Here is a 17,243-nt window from a genome sequence, read left to right as displayed (position 1 = left end):
CCCGTAAGTAATTTACGTATTTGGGATTAAAACCGTACGAAAAATATGAGAAAATACAACTTTATCTGACTGTAATAGATTATAAAGCTGAGACTATACAGTGTTATTAATTACAGAGAATAACTTCACTAATGTAATATTATAGCTAAGACCCTACAGCATTGTTTTAACTATGAAACTCTACCTAAATAACTGAGAGCTAAAATTTTGACCCAACAAATATACAAATAAAACATGTGCTCACACACACTGGGTGTAATTTTGGTTTGCTTTAAACTGGTGCAGGCGTATAATTTTCAATGTCTTTTATTAGCCTCCGGTTCCATGCTGAATTGTAAAACCTGTTTTGCGAGGTAAACACACATGCGCACACGTTCTCTCTGTGTCATTCACAGCATCTACACTAATTATTTACAGAGGTTAGTGACGGACTCGGTGCTGAGCGCTGTGTCACCGTCACAGGAGTGTCTTTCAGCCATCTGCTCGAGGGCTTGAGAGCAAACACGCAACCGAAAACACACAACCTCATACCACAATTCAGCGAGAGAGTGAGAAGCATGACAAAGCGGCAACGATACAAGTGAGCCCTGAGCTCAACATCAATATCTCCTATTGATTTCCCTTTTGTCCTGACACAGAAAAATGAACAATTTCACAACAATGGACTGTGCAATTCAGTCTTCTGTTCTCTCCCCTGCTCTTATCTCTCTTCATTTTCCTCTACAGGCTTTTATTGCTGAGGCTAGAAATAATGACATAATGGCTGTAGTTTTTCTTCGGGGAGCTGCAGATGAAGATCAGCGGCAGTCAGAGGTGGGAGGTTGCTATTTCCTCCTGGTAATTTCATCGTCCTGGGTCCTGGACCCTGAGAGTCAGGGGTCACTCGGGGTCAAGGAGAACAATCCCAGAGCTGAGAACTGTGCAGGAGAAAGGACACGTGGTGAATCATTCTGTCCTGTTGATCTTGTCAGTGCTTTTTCGCTGAAAGGCATCAACATGAACCATCTCTGCATTGAAGAAATAAACCAAGTAATCAGTATCATTTAAATCTCAAATAATTCTGATAATTCCTCACAATAATTGCTTCACCTTAACTTTGAAGAGTATTTGCTCTGATGTAAAATTAAAAACCTACAGTTCAGATTTACTAAAAGAATACAGGCCCCATAGGAATTTAATACAACAGTCATTACTGGGATTCAGATCTTTATTTTTTTATACCTTGTGTGTTTTTGATGACAGACTCAATCCTCCATCGGCTTGGAGATATTCTGCCATTCATCAGTGACAACTTTTGTAGCTGCTCTTTGCCAGAGGGGTTATGTTGGTTTTCATCTCTCTACAAAACATCCCAAATGTGTCCTATTAGATTCAAGACAGGCCACATACTTGGCAAGATCATGGTTTTTACTTTTTCTCTTTGTTGTTGTTGTTATGCTGAACTCCAGGACTGGTGTCACAAAAGATATATTTCAAACCCAAACTACAAACTTCGAGTTTTCCCCTTCAGTTGATCAACCAGCACGTCTACAAAGAGATCCTGTGGCGTTTGTTCCATTCAGAAGAGGTGAGAGTTGTGGCAGGACAAGTGGTGGCTGCTTCACCATGACAACGCACCTGCTGACAATGCGCTCAGCATCCCACAGTTCCTGGCTGAGAACATCGCCGTGCTGGAACAACCTCCCTACTCACCCCACCTGGCTCCGTGGGATTTTTTTCCTCTTCTCGAAGCTCAAGGGGGTCATCAAGGGGACCCGTTTTGAAGACGTGGACGACATCAAGATGGCTGTGACGACGGAGCTGCGGAGGATCGAGAAGAATCCTTCCAGGAGTGCATGGTGGCGTGAAGGCAGAGAAGGCTGGAGAAGAGGGTTAGACTCCAGGGGGATTACTTCGAAGGGGAAAACTCTTATAATTTAAATACAGTCTTTCTCAAGTATTTATTTTTGATTGTTCACTATAGGAAAAACTCGACTGTTCAGCTTAAAAATAAAGCAGTCATTGAAGTGGAATGTAGTTTTGATACACTTGACTTTTAAATGATATTACACATGAGGTATTCTGTTGTATTCTGTATATGCTTGTGCATTAATAACTAAAGTCTCATTGTGATTTCAAGCATATGCATGACTCCTACTTAAAAATCTAGATGGAGCTGCGAGGTTGAAGATGCTTTCTAAATAGTGCAGATAATTAAATGTGCACTGGCTGTGGCTTTGGTTAGCTTTGTCTTTGTCTAAATGAGACCAGCTCTTGTGTTCTGACAACACTACCTTTGCTGTGATATCCCAATACTTTATTCAACAGTGCTTTAAAAATTTGAGTGGAAGCGTAGTCTGTAAAAAACACAAGAAGAGGAGACAGACCCTCTTGGCTCTCTGTGGAGTGTTTGGTCGGTGGGCGTTTTATTGGTATTCTAATAGCAAAGAGGCTGAGCGCTGACCGGCCACCCCTGGAGAGATGTGAGAGGGAGAAAAATCAAATTAGCTCAAAAACAAAGAGACATCCGCTGAAAAGCAGCCGCATCCATGGTGACTGGCAGACAGACAAGAACCACTCCCACCGGCCCTCCTGAGAGGAAGAGCCGGGGCCCCCACTCCCCATGCGGTCGCAACACAAACAAGCCAGAATCAAGGACTTCAAAGCGGCGACGCACAAACGCCACACACAGGGTCTGTCTGAGGCATCTCCGGTCATGTGACTGCAGGCCAGGTGCACTCAGACCGGGTCCTTGGCAAAAGCAACGTGGTCGCGGCCCCTGTCAGTCCTGATCGGCAGCCAATCAGAGGGTCTCCCCCCCCTCCCTCCTTTGAGGTGGCCATTTTTCTGGGGGGCTCGAGCCACCTCCCAGATTTGGCCAAGCACCTGCTGCTCTCCAATATGCCCACCCGCTCCCCCACAGCGCCACAACAGGCCTCTCATTCACACTCCTGCAAAGCCCCCTCCTCCCTATCTTTCTCCCCCTGCCAGGTGGGACCGAACACATGCCCGCTGTCTCATAAACACCGAGACTTGCCAGCGTTGCCCCGGTTAGCTGCAAGGAGTCCTGAGAGACGTCCAGCTATCACACAGGCTTGCGGTGGAGCCAAAGGAGCAGACAGACAGCCAATGAGCAGAACAAATCCAAGAAAACTTAAAAAAAAAAAAAAAACTGCAGCACAAAAGCAGCTGACAGACATATATTCTAAATTAATCAGACAATAAAAGGAACACAAGGCAACAAAAGCGCACAAAGACAGAAAAAACAATGGTAGCAGTTGTCTGCAAAGCAAAAAAAAGGCCTAATGAAAGATTTTCAGCATGAATAAACACAATATAGCAAATCTCCACGCTGTATTTGCAGCAGAGAAGGAAGGAAAGTCGAATAAGAAATTGCCTTTCCCCCTCTCCGTTCGTTCATTTCCTGCAAAGAGGTGATGATGACCAATATGTCTGACCATCAAACCACAGCGGCTTAATGCAAATAGACCATGTGATGTAGGCAAGGAGTGGCATTAAGGAGCTGCATCCCGAGTCTCCGGGGCCGGCTGATGGAGCCACACCGGCTCCCCATTGATAACAGGTGAAATCAAGCCAATCGCTCCTCACACCTCCGCATGCCTCTCCACCTCTAAATAAGCACACTCCTGCTCTTTTCTTTTTTTTTTTCCACCCCGCCCTGCCTGTATCGCTCTCTCTGCCTCCTCCGCCGTCGATCTATTAACCCGTCCCTCTCAGCGGAGGAGCCGGGGCAAATCTCAGCCAGGCAAAACCAATTCAACAGACACTGTAATGCTCTTCACTCCAGCTAAGCTCCGATTGGAGCTCTTGAACTGGAAATTACATTTTCACAGCTTTCTAACACTGAATTAATGCCAATTATAACGGGCGTTTTGAGATGAAGATTCAGTGAAAACAGCAGCTAACATTTTAAGCCAAAGGAGCATATTTGTCTGAGCCAAATGTTAATATCACTTGGTTTCAGATTTTTGACAGCTGCAATTTGTATTCAGAGCAATGGACAACACTTGCAGCATTTTTATTTTTTTTCATTCCCCACTTCTCTTTGCCACTCTCATCTTCTTTTCTCCACACGTCGTCTCATTCCAGTGAAGTGGTGTTGAAACAGAGTTGGAGAGACAGCCTGTAAAAATGGAGATCATGGTAACAGACACGTTACCTGCGCCATGTACAAATGTGTTTAAACAGAGACGACCGGAGAGGGACAGTGAGACAAAAATGCTCTTGTGTTTGAAAGAGGGAAGGAGAAAAACGGAGAGAAAATGATGGCACTTGGGAGGGAAGTTAATAGTGATAAAGTACTCGGCTCGGAGAAAGTCCCCTCAAATCTGCAGAGCTGTAGGTGCTCGACAGCCACCAGCAGAAGGTAATCTAAACAGTCATTTCACCGGAGTTTTTGAGAAGACCTACGGTGAATGTTTGAATGTTAGACACCAAGCGTTGCAAGATAGAACACCACAAACAAATGTCATGTTTTGTGGCAAGAATCTTCCACCTGAGAGTGCCGAATGGAGATAAATGACACTATGGAATATTTAGAGATCAGAGACGAACTGAAGGAACAACCAGAACCCTGGAGCTTGCAGAGCTACTGAAGGGGAACATGTCAGCCTACGTTTTGTTTACATACATTCCCTGCAACACCTGGCTGTATATAAAGAGATTAGTACACACCAGACACGCCTGCTTGGATTGAAACCTGTTTTTCAGTGTTGTGTTTTTCTCCTGAGGTGTCATTACAAGCATAGCGGTATGTTTTATGCATGGACTACATAGATATGACCTGCTGCACATGTATGGAGCGACGTTCTCCAAATGGACCAGAAAAGTAGTTTAATGGCAACAGCTACGGCTGCATGGTGTCCAACGGTTTGTGTTTGCAAGCGAGTGTAATCAACACTTCAAATGAAAGTATCCTGCACCAGCATTCCTTCTAGCAGCCAGCAGGGGGCGACTCCTCTGGCTGGCAAAGTAGATCATAGAAGTCTATGAGAAAATGACTTTCTCACCTGAGCGGTCACCTCAGTAAAAAGTTTCCTATCATGTTTGTGGTCTCAATTGCTGGTTTCAAGGCTTTTTTAAATGATGCAATGTGTTTATTTTGTAAATTAGAGCCACATTTGGAGTAAAGAGATGACGAAGCAGGCTATGTCCGAGTAGTGTCCTTGAGTTCTTAGTCACAATCCAACCCTCACTATTTAGGTTCGGTTTCAAAAGAGCAAGACAGATAAATGCCAAACTTGAGAAAATAGTTCACAAACCAATCGGTAACGTCACAGTGGCTGCGTCCATCTTTCACACACAGTTAATGGGTCACACTTGATGGCACAAGGCCTTCCTCAGACGCCTAATGTTTGGTTTTCCCCAATTTTGTAGCCGTCTGCAATTAGGTGCACAACTATTATTAAAGAATAAAGAAAATACCATGTAAACAAAGCACTGAGTTTGAAGCACAGATATATTCCCCGGGTAAATGAAGAGTCACATAAAAATTCAGGTCTGAAAATGAAATTAGTTTGTTTAAAGCAGATTTTCCATTTGTATGTGTTTGATGTCGAAACAGAGCCCCAGTGATCCAATATTGCAGATGTTGTAAACAAACAGCTAAGATCCACTTTCTGTAAGCATTTTACACGTTCAGCGTCAACATTTTGTATGAAAAATAAAGATGTAATAAAGATAAAAATATATATATATTTAGTGTTTCAAATGAACAGTAATTGAACATTTTCAGGAGGCTTAAAACCAAATCTGCCTTAAAAGAAAATTACTTTTCTCTATAAATATCCTTCCGTGGATTAAACTCCAGAAAAACTCATCTCCGTGTATCAAAATTATTTATTAAAAAGTTTGTTTCCATGAATATAATCATTTTAAGCCTTAAAATGGCCTAAAAGTAACATTCAATCATGGCGTTGGCTGCTTGTTTCACTCATGTCTTCTTGCTAGCGTAGAAATGAATGTGGGGATGTTAACAAGGTAAACAAAATGGATTTTTATTGACCAATTACAGCTCTTTTGTCATCAAAACCTTTTCCTAGGGATTTAAACAAAACGATGAAATCCATCAAGTCAAGTGAATATTATTTTTTAATTCAAGTCTTAAGCCTGATTTTGTCGCAATTAGCACAATTGGAAATTACTACATCGATTTGAAGAGAGCCAACTGTATTTAATTATAGGCAAAAGATTATTTAAAACCTCAATAAACTTTTACAAAAGATTATTTAAAAGCTTGCTTTCAATAATCTTTCTTTTTTAAGCTACCTGCAGCGCTAATGTCGACTGTCTGCTTGGTTATGTGGCTGCTGTCGACTTTTCAAAAAGCCATTCATGTTCAAGGCCCTTTTCCTGGCGGCGTGATGTGTAGCTGAAATTAGAGTTGAAATATCACACATTGTGCAGTCAGAGTATCACAAGTGTAGCGTAATTCCCAATGATGATCACACCTGTCACCGACACCATCTGGAGCTCTCTGCTCTCGGATTCAGCGCTCGCTCTCATTCCTCTCCCCTCGCTTGCATCTCTTCTGTGTCCGCAACCCTCACCTAGGCTGGTTATGTATGCTTTTGATAAATCATTTATCAGCCAAGTCAAGCAGGTCATGCATCATAGCCTCCTCTGATGGTGGAGACACATATTTCTCCTGGAAAATATCCAGCCGGTGTGTGCTGATCGAATGGCAATGGAGCAGAAATGGAGTAGCTATGCAGGTCTAAGGTTACCATTAATGATATATTTGTGTGGAAAAAGGAAAAGTCCATACATTGACTGCGTGCAACTGTGAAGCTCCACAGAAAGCACATTCACAAAGAAAAAAAAAAAAAAGCTGCTTTATTCAGGCACATTAGCAGAGCATTAGGAAATGCAGCAGAGAATGGGGCCTTGCTGTGTGATGGCTCATCTCTGGAGGCTGCGCTGTGGTTGTACACACCTCATTAAAATGAGCAGCGATAATGGGAACAAGCTTGATTATCTAGCTAATGACATGTTGTCTCATAAAGAAGCCGAGGAGCTACAGCGCGCGCATTAACTTTATACTAGTGTACAAACATATTTCAGCTCCACTGTCAGAGCGTAATTGTTGCGCCGCGGGCAGATGACCAGCGCTAATATACGGAACGCTGCGTAAACAAAAGCCGCCAGGGTCAAAGTTGGGTTAAAGAGTTTACAAAAGAACACCTTTATCTTGTCACGAGTGGTGTTTAATCATGCAGACGGTCGGAGTTCTGTTCCCGATCATAGTCCAATGAATGAGGCTCCATTTGTGGTGCTCACAGAAATGAAAAATGACATTTAATCATTGACTATATATAAAGATAATAAAGATATATGAACCCCAGAACATTGTTTTTGGAGCTCAGTGTGGCGACTGCTGTTGTTGGCAGCACCTGACTCTTCCTAAAGCCTCGGTTTTACTCCAGTGTGGATGCACCCACACATACTTTTAGAAGCATGGATGTCTGTACAAAATGGTACGGCAATGCATCCGTATTGCATTTGCACACACAATGTTTCATTACTCTGGATAATCTGCAAAACTCTCTCTGTCTTTTGCATTGTTTGTGCCATTGCATGTTGTGTATTTGTTGTTTTGGTTTGTGCAGCTTCATTGTCTTTTGTGTTGTTTTGTGTGTCTCATTGTCATTTTGTGCCTGGTTGTCGTTATTTTGTGTCTCAATTTGTCTCTTGTGTTGTGTATGTTTTTGCTGTTTTGTGTCTCATTTGTGTCATGTTTTTGTCATTTTGTGTCTCATAGTAGCTGTTATTATACCACTTTCCCAGTCCGCTTGAAGATCTTAGCTGCATTCATGCACAGGAGGTTGTATTTACATATGTGACCCATATGCAGCATTGCGACGTTATTGGTCTTGTATCATAGTTAAAGGGGACTACATAGGGATGTTTCTGGAGGGATCCATGCAGACTTGGGAGACGAAGAAACCTGCATCATGTTGCCCCTCATCGACTTGCTGATTTAACATGGAGCGCGATGTGAGCTGCACACTGCTTGGCTCTGAGTTTTCCAAACTTCCATCAGTGTCAACTTGTCCTTCCAAGCAGGAAGCTTGAGGTCTGTTGCAAAAATCTCAAAATCGAAGATGCCTCGTTATTTTTGGCAATGCACGTGTACATCATGCTGCACTTGTCAAAATGCACACTAGGTTGTGCGTTTGCTTGGTGCCACTTTAAACCACTGAAGAATGAATGTGTGGTGGTGCTGTTTCTGTGTGAAAGGGCCATAACACTGGACTAACACCTGGTTAATCCAAATAGCTGCACAAATGTGAGGGTGGAGCTGACTTATAATGGCACCCACTTGTCAGTCAATATGGCCACACCCTTGATTATGCATAACTTTCTGCATTAATGCAATTTACATGAGTGAGCTATATCCAAATGTATCTTTTGTACAGTTGTCATGAATGAACAAACTAGCTATAGAGCCCAAAGATAATTTTTATACCAGGCTGTAAACATGTTTATTTGTGCTGGAAAGTTGGACATTTTAACATGGGAGTCTATGGGGACTGGCTCGCTTTTGGAGGCAGCCTCTAGTGGACATTGGAGGAACTGCAGTTTTTGGTGCCTTCATAATGACTTCATTTCTCAGTGCTTGAGACTTTTTTAAGGCATAGCACTGCTTGGCTAAACACTAACATCAGCCAGTAATGGGGCTAGCGTGTTGATATGGAAGCATGAATGGCTGTACAAAATTTTATGACAATGCATTCGATAGTTGTGGAGATGATTTGACTAAAATCAGCTACAATTATTTGCAGGGACATTTTCTGGTTACTAATATGCAAACCTCTGTCTTTCAAACTATCTCATACCGAAGAAAAAGGTCCAAGAAAGAAGTCGCCTTTTATAAACAATGAAATGAGCAAATTCCAATGTTAGCAATTGAGGATATATGTCTGACCCAGATGTTGTGGTTTTGATGGTATCTCATGATGTAATGCTACTTGACATGTTTGAAATCCATTAAACAGGGAATACTGACTTTTAAAAAAATTACATCTCAAATCAAATCAAATTATCCTTCATCCACAGATCATTCCACCCTATAAAACTGAGCGCAAATTGTCGACTCAGACGGTGTTTTCTTCTCGTCTTCGGATTTCGGCTGATCCTTGAAAACAACAGCAGCAGCAGAGGAGCAGCTGTATCTGACTCCACCTTTGTCTCATTCTGTGCTGGCCTGCATACGGCACAGCAACAGGTTTCTGCAGCAGGTTCCTGTTGGAGGAAGCACAATAAAACGTCTATTGAGCGGGAGGCTGCAGTGGGGCAGTGGCTGGCTGCCCGGGACCACAGTCATGTTTGTGTGTCTGCGTGTGTGCGCGTCCATTTGCTCTTTTTTTTTTTTTTCTTTCCCCCCCTCACACAGAACCTCTATTGTGATGTTTCTGGCACTTTGCAGCAACGTTTGACTGGGGGCTCCTGCCAGTTCCCCCCTCGCCTGGCGCTCTCTCAGGACCTGCAGAAGAAAGACAGGTGAAAGATTGCATCCTGAATTAGGTTTCCTATAAAGAGGGCGAATCAGAGCGGTATTCTGCAAAAGAGCAAAATGTCAAATAAAATGTAAGAATTTGCTATTTGCATATCTATTCATGAGATTTTTTCTTTTTTCCTCACCATTTGCACAGCCTACAAGCTTTTTCTGCATTCAATAACTGGTCATTTCTGATGTGATTATAGATGCCACCTTATCTGAAAGTGTCCAAAATGTCTTTTAAATGTCAGATTATCCCACTTGCTTTTGAACCGCAGCATCACTGGTGCAAGTACAAGGTCTCGTCTTCATCACCGCCATCTCCACGGCGATGGAGCTGCTGACATTTTGGATGCTTCGGCCGTCTTGTTTGGAGAAGCGCCGAGCTGTGGCATCGAGTGTCAGCCCAGGTGACTGCGCCCCCCCCCTCCTTTTTTTTTTCCTCACCCATCTCCTGCAGCCCTCCTCCTCCTCCCCCGTCACTCATCCACCCTCCCGCTGAGTGACAGCTCTGTCAGCTATTGGGGAGCGATGGGGAGACTGAGCGAGTCCAGTCACATCTGTTGTTTTACAGGCAGCCTGCGTTCAGCCCCGGGGATCTCATTATAACCCGGCCTGTTGAGAGAATGAAGCGCTCAGCCACACAGCGATACGTGCACGCAAACAACACTGCACGCTCGCAGTCAAAAATAAGAGAAGAAACGAAAAGAAAGGCAGGCATATGTTGCTCATGTTTGCCCACCTACATGTGCAGACGAAGGCAGGATCCGGCGACACCTCTCTGTATTCAGTTTGCGCGTTCTGCTGCGTGTAGCTGCTGATGTGGGATTCAACTTCACCTGCAAACACACAAAAAGGTGAACAAATGCAGCCTTTAAAGTCAGAAAAGGCAGCAGCCGGGGAGCAGGGAGGTGGTGGTTTCGACCCACTTTTTCATTTGTGTCTTTTTTTGTGTTTTGTTTGGGTTGTTTTGCGTCTCGTTTTTGACATTTTCTGTCTAGTTTGTATTGTGTTGTGCCTAGTTTGCATCCTGGTTTGTCTCATTTGTGTCATCCTGTGTCTCGTTTCTGTTGTTTTGTGCCTCATTTATGTCATTTTGTGTTGCTTTGTGTCTCGTTTTTGATGTTTTGTGTCTAGTTTGTATCATTTTGTGCCACATTTCTTTCATCGTATGTCTCGTTTCTGTTGATTTATGTCTTATTTATGTCATTTTGTGTCTCGTTTTCGATGTTTTGTGTCTAGTTTGTATTGTTCTGTACCTCATTTGTCTCGTTTTGTGTCTCATTTGTTTCATCTTATGTCTTGTTTCTGTTTTCTTGTGCCACATTTATGTCATTTTGTCTCGTTTTTTATGTTTTGTGTCTAATTTGTATAATGTGTGCCACATTTGTTTCATGTTGTGTCTCGTTTTGTTGATTTCTGTCTTATTTATGTCATTTTGTGTCTCGTTTTCGATGTTTTGTGTCTAGTTTGTATTGTTCTGTACCTCATTTGTCTCCTTTTGTGTCTCATTTGTTTCATCTTATGTCTTGTTTCTGTTGATTTTGTTGTTATGTGTTGAAATTTGTGTCCTGTGCTGTTTTGTGCGTTGTTTGCATCGTTTTATGTCTTATTACTGTTTTGTGTTGCGATTTGTGTCTCCTTTGTGCTGTTTTGTGTCCCATTTTTGCTGTTTCATTGTCTTTTGTGTCATTTTGAGTCAGGTTTTTGTTGTTTCGTGTTACACTTTATGTCCCATTTATGCTGCTTCGTGTCTTGTGTTTTTTTTGTGTCTGTTTATTGCTACTTTGAGCCTCATTTGTGTCGTTTTTTTTATGTTGTTTTGTGTTATTTGGTGTCTTTTCTTGTGGTTTTGAGACAAAGTGGACTGATTCGTCTCTGATTCTGATAAATGCAAATTGCTGGTCAGTGTGTGTGGGATGAGGGTAAGTGAGCAGAGGGGAGGAGTGTGAAGGATGACATGGATAAAAACAGCGTGCATGCTGGGACAGGTAAGATGATTCGAGTCACTGTGTCGCTGCAGCGCTCTGTGAAGGCAGGTTGCACATTTACTCCCCACCAGTGATTACATCTGAGCACAGACACACAATCACACATGTGAACACAGCGACCTATCAGCACCTGAGTCCTTATCCAAGCTTCGGTCTGCAGGTAAAGTAAATGGATTAGGAGGCAGCTTTGGAAAACACACAAAAATGGTAGTGGTGTGTATTAATATGCATAAACAAACAAACAAACAAACAAACAAATAAATGCACTGAAGACCAAAATTTATCAACACCAACAACATGACAGTTATTCAAACAGCATTTACTGGATAAAAAGAGACCATTTTAAAAAGAAAATTAAAATTTATTTATTCTTTGGTTACTGAAATACACAAAAGATAACTTAAAAATACAGCACTGTAAAAACACAGAAATTTTTTACAGAAAAATGTGTTCTTGTATTTAACAAACCAAAGAAAAAGAATTTATCTAATGTAAAAAAAAAAAAAAAAAGATAAAGAAAAAGAAAATTAAAAATTAAAAATGACCTCTTCTTATGTGTTATGATGTTTTGATCACTGTTGTCTTGTTTTTGTTCCTAAATTTTAATGTTTTTAAAGTTTTTCTGTGCTTCTTTGCACCTTGCAGTATTTCTTTTGCTGCTTCTGGACAATACTGCTTCTTAATCCATTTATTCGTCCCACAGACCAAAGCTTGGCATCCTGCATGCACATAGCATTTGTATCTGTCTCTTAAAAATGGAAGAAAAAATTGTCCCTAAAAGAAAAATGATCTGCCAAAAAAATTAATAAATATATAATCCCGAATTTCTGCTGAGGGGACTAAGGAGAGCATTTAAATGACTGTTGCTGGGTGGACAAGTGGCTGGATAAGAAGCTGGTTAAAAAGGATTGTCTAAGCTGGTGTGTAGCCTCTGGCAAGAGATTATATTATAAATAGGAAACTGTGGTGGAGCTCGCCTCGCAGCCATGCATCAGATCAAGGACATTTTCAGCTTGTACACTATTAAGATAGTTTCCGGATTAAAATTCTTTTTAAAGTAGGATTTCAATGCGTTCAAAGTTTCCTTTCCTCTCCACTTGGACAAGCAGGTTAATCTGCTGGAGCTGGAGCACAGCGGCCATCAGCAGCCGCTCGCTCTGCCTTTTTAAGGGAGGATATAGCAGCTCGACCAGCAGAGCTGCAGAGAGGCTGAGATTGTCTGTGACGTCCCGAATGCTCTGGAAAGTTGTGAGAGGTAATGTCTATTTCTGTAAAGTTTTCTGCAGAGGCAGGTTGACTTGGACGTGAGCGCCGGCGGCGAGCCCAGGTGAGCTGCCTGGAAAGACAGTGGCCTTGCTTTAGCCCGAGGCCTGTTGTCTGTGCATGTCGACCCGAGGCTGGCGTGTTTATCATCTCATCTCCTGACATGCCTTCACAGTTTTAAGCGCTCCTTTATGAATTTTAATGCCCGATCTTGACCCACTGGCTAGACTAAAAAATCTTCCAAATAACACACCGACACACTTTTCCCGGCGTGTGCGCGGTGTTTCGACAAAACAGACGCTTGAGAGCATGTGTTGGTGGTGTTCAGGGAAAGTGAGCAGCGCGCTGAATTATTTAATGGACATTGAGAGTGAGAGTGGTGGAAAATGAGGGAGGCAGAATTCAAAGAAAAACAGAGGATCCACGCGCTGGGAGGAGAACATCTTTCTAAATATGGGAGCTGTTTGTAGTGTGTTTCTGGTGTTTGTTTCTCGGAGAGAGCCACAGGCAGATAGGTTTGATTTGAATACGGGGGAGGACGCATTAAGAATGGAGTCTGGTGCATCAAACACTTACATTAATGCACCGATTTTTACCTTTTTGGCTTCAATTTTTAGAAGAAATGTGTTTTTTTCTTGTCAAGGGAAACACAAAATTTGGATTGTATATGGATCTAACTATGCTGAATGCAAATACTGGCATTCTTATGGATTTATGCACCAATTTGTGCAGCAATTTTAGTGGAAATGTCTTTATTTATGTAGAAGAGAAGACAAAATTGAAGCATTATACAATCAATGTCTAATAAAATGTGTATAGATCTATGTTTTCTATGTTGCATGAGCTGTTCTTTTTTATTTTGAGACCCAGTGCAAAAGAAAAGGCATTACTTTGTCTATTTGTAACATCATTTTTCAAAATAAAAGTCTGCTGCTTTTTTAAAAACTGTTTTAATTGAAGGAGACAAATGCACTTCCCTCCAGAAATCTACTCCGATGGTAAGAGCAAACTTCTAAAAACAAGCTTCATATTTGACATCACACAGAATTCATAATAAGTCGAGTTGTATTTTCATACTTGTTTGGTGAGTCGGCTGGGAGGCTGGTTTTTAATCTATAAATAGCGGTTACACGGTCAAACTTCGAATCCCTAGTTTTTTACCATCATGTTCTGTTGTCTGCACCAAACGTGTTGTTTAAAAGCTGTCGGATGGTCTTTGTGATTTATGCTGTGTCGGATTCTGTTCTGGCAACGTTCCCAGATCTGATAGAAAAACATGGCCGCAACGATGGAAATATGAATGAGGCTGAATTATAATTTAATGTGTTATCTGAGATGGAGAAGGAATCGAGAAAAATATATGGATAAGGACACTGGTGCTGAGACACAAAACAACAAGACACCGAACAGCACAAATGAGACACAAAACGAGGCGTAAAATAACACAAACTAGACACAGAATGACAAAAACAGACAAGAAGAATGACACAAACAAGACTAAAACAGCACAAACCAGACACAAAACAGCAACAATGAGACACAACATGACAAAAACAAGACATAGAACTACAGTAATAGTAACAATAGTAACACTGTAAAATACAAATGAGACACAATAGTAACAAACCAACAAAAATAACAATAAAAAAACACTGAAAAGATGCAAAATAATATAAACCAGACCCAAAATGACAAAAGCTAAATGCCAAACAACACAAAATAAGACACAAAACAACAAAAAATTGACACCAAACAACACAAGACACAGAACAGTACAAAAAAGGACACAAATCTCAACACAAAACAACACAAATGAGGCACAGAACATCAAGAACCAGACACAAAACATGACAGAAAATGATATGAACGAGACAAAAGGCAAACAACATCAGATTACAAATTGTTATTTGCTGTTTTTTTGTCTTTTTTGTGTCATTTTGTGTCTGTTTTTTGTCATTCTACGTCTCATTTGTGTTGTTTTGTATCTGGTTTGTATCCCTTCATGTCTAGTTCATATCATTTTGTGCCTATTTTGTGTGTCATCATGTCATCTTGTGTCTTGATTTTGTTGTTTTGTCCTTCGTTTGTGTAATTTCGTGTCATGTTACAAGTGTTTTGTGTTGTGATTTGTGTCTTATTCGTGCTGTTTTGTGTTTCTTTTGTGTTGTTGTGTTTTGTTTATTCTATTCTGTGTCTGGTTTTTGATATCCTGTGCCTCGTTTGTGTCGTGTCGTGTCTCATTTTTGTTGTATTGTGTAGCGATTTGCACCTTGTTTGTGCCGTATTGTGTCCTGTGTTGTTTTGTGCCTTGTTTGTGTTTTATTTCCTCATCTCATTTTTATTGTTTTGTATCTTCCTTTTGTTCATTTAGTGTCTAGTTTATATTGTAATATTTTGTGCCTGGTTTCGGCATTTTGTCTCATTTGTGTCACATTTGTAATGTTTTATATCTTGTTTTTGTTGTTTTTTTGTGCCTCATTTGTCCTTTGTACCTCCGTTATGCTGTTTCACGTCTCTTTGGGATGGATTTATCTCCTTTCTGTTGTTTTGCGGCTTGTTTTTGTCACGTTGTGCTTCATCTTGTGACTTCTTGGGTCTAGTTTTTACAGCAGCGTTAAAGTTCTTTCTTTTTTTTGACACCAAAAAAGCAGCAAATTTTAGTGTTTTAATCAAAATATAGGAAAAACAGAACTGTACTGGCAGAACTTGGCTGTATTTTTTTATTTTTTTTTTTACAGTAATTCATTACAGTGTATAAATGTAAATACTGGATGTACTACAAAAGGCCGACGTGTTTTATCACACGTATTCAAATTAAAGGTCTCGTATAAGCACAAGAGACAACAGTTGGATGAGAGCATTGCTGGCACTTCACTTTGTCAAAAAAAAAAAAAAAAAAACTCCAGATGGAAAAGACAGATTTGCATAAAATGTGACACTGAGTGCACTGATGTGTTATCTCGGTTGTAATCAAGTGTGCAAGAAGAAGAAAATGTGGCAGCGTATACAGTCTAAAGCCGCGCATATATACAGCGGTATAAGGTTGCATCAGTAAAATATACAGCGCGGGCAGAGATAATACTCAGTCAAGAGTGTGGAAATGTGAACACAGATAATGCTCTTATTCTTTAAATATGATCCTTCTGCGCTTGCAGATACTGTACAGAGAGAGTGAATATTTTATGTTGATGCGCTGCTGTGGAGGAGACTGTGAAACGCCTGATCAGTTGGATTCATATTCACCTTCATATTCTAACATTTTCTGAAAAAGAGAGGCGAGGGCTCAGCCTTAGACCTGCACAGCTACTCCATTTCTGCTCCATTGCCGTTCGATCACGCTGCATATTTCTTGCCGGATATTTTCCTTGCAGAAATATGCAGCGCCTCTTCGAGAAGACTGTGATGCCCCCCGTCCTCGGCGCTAAACAAGCCATTCAATTGAAAATTTCTGCCTCGTTCAGAAGCTAAAATAAAAACCTTCACCTTTCTCTTTTCGCAATCTACTTTTGAAAGTTTTAATGGCCGCAGGATCGATCCCTCCTGCATTTTTGAAACAAATTGAGCAGTGGGGAAGGATGAAATAAGTTGAGAAATAAGCCCGGTACTTTGGCGCCGCATGAGGCAGCACCGCGGAGAAATTACCTTTATTAAGTCTACAACGACCCTATTGATTTTCTGTAGTGTGTCTGCCATAATAATGAAGACGGCAGATGTCAATATAGCCACAGAGTAATCAGCGTGTGTTCTGACAGCCTTTCTCGCAGTGATGAAGAGGAAGAAGACCGAGCTGTGACATGCAGCCACCTGGCAACGTGGAGAAGACTTTATCAGTGCACGTTTTAAAGAATGCCCATCATGTCTGTTTAGCGTGATTGAAGACTTAAAGGTTCTGTTTTTATAAGTAAAATATACAGTATCCAAATGATTCTGAATCAGCATTATTTCTAAGAGAACAAAACTTGTCAGAAAGACTATATCAAAAGTCTACAAGTAGAAACTCAAAGCAACAAAAGTATGCAAAACCGAGTCCAACTGTGATTTCCAATTAGCCGAACTGTCTGAATATGGTTACGAAATGAGCTGTGAACACCAGATTTTTCTCAGCTTTGTGTCTGGGGGCTGTGTCTATCTGCATGGAAAAGTGTTGCAGGGGAACTGAAAAATCTGCTTCTGAGGCTTCACAGAGATGCCAAAGGATCCAGGAGGATCACAGTCGCAACAGTAATCATGAATTTTAAAAAAAGAGCCATAGTACCACTAATCAGAGCTGCAGTGGTCTTCCTTCTAAATTGACTCCACAGACTGGCTCTGAAAAACAGACAGCAGCGACTTCAGACTAGGCACAGGGATTATCAGTGGAAATCAGAGTTTCTGTGAAGCTCAGACAGTGAATTATGTCGGCCTCAGTGGATGGAATCCAAGGAAAATGGCCTTGTTTGGACTTCAGCGCAACATAAAAAGAAGCCTGATGAGTGTTGGGAGCATAAGAT

This window comes from Stegastes partitus, unplaced genomic scaffold (genome assembly GCF_000690725.1).
Source record: "Stegastes partitus isolate 25-593 unplaced genomic scaffold, Stegastes_partitus-1.0.2 Scaffold1199, whole genome shotgun sequence".
NCBI classification, from domain to species: Eukaryota; Metazoa; Chordata; class Actinopteri; family Pomacentridae; genus Stegastes; species Stegastes partitus.
Note: the sequence above shows the minus strand (reverse complement) of the source record.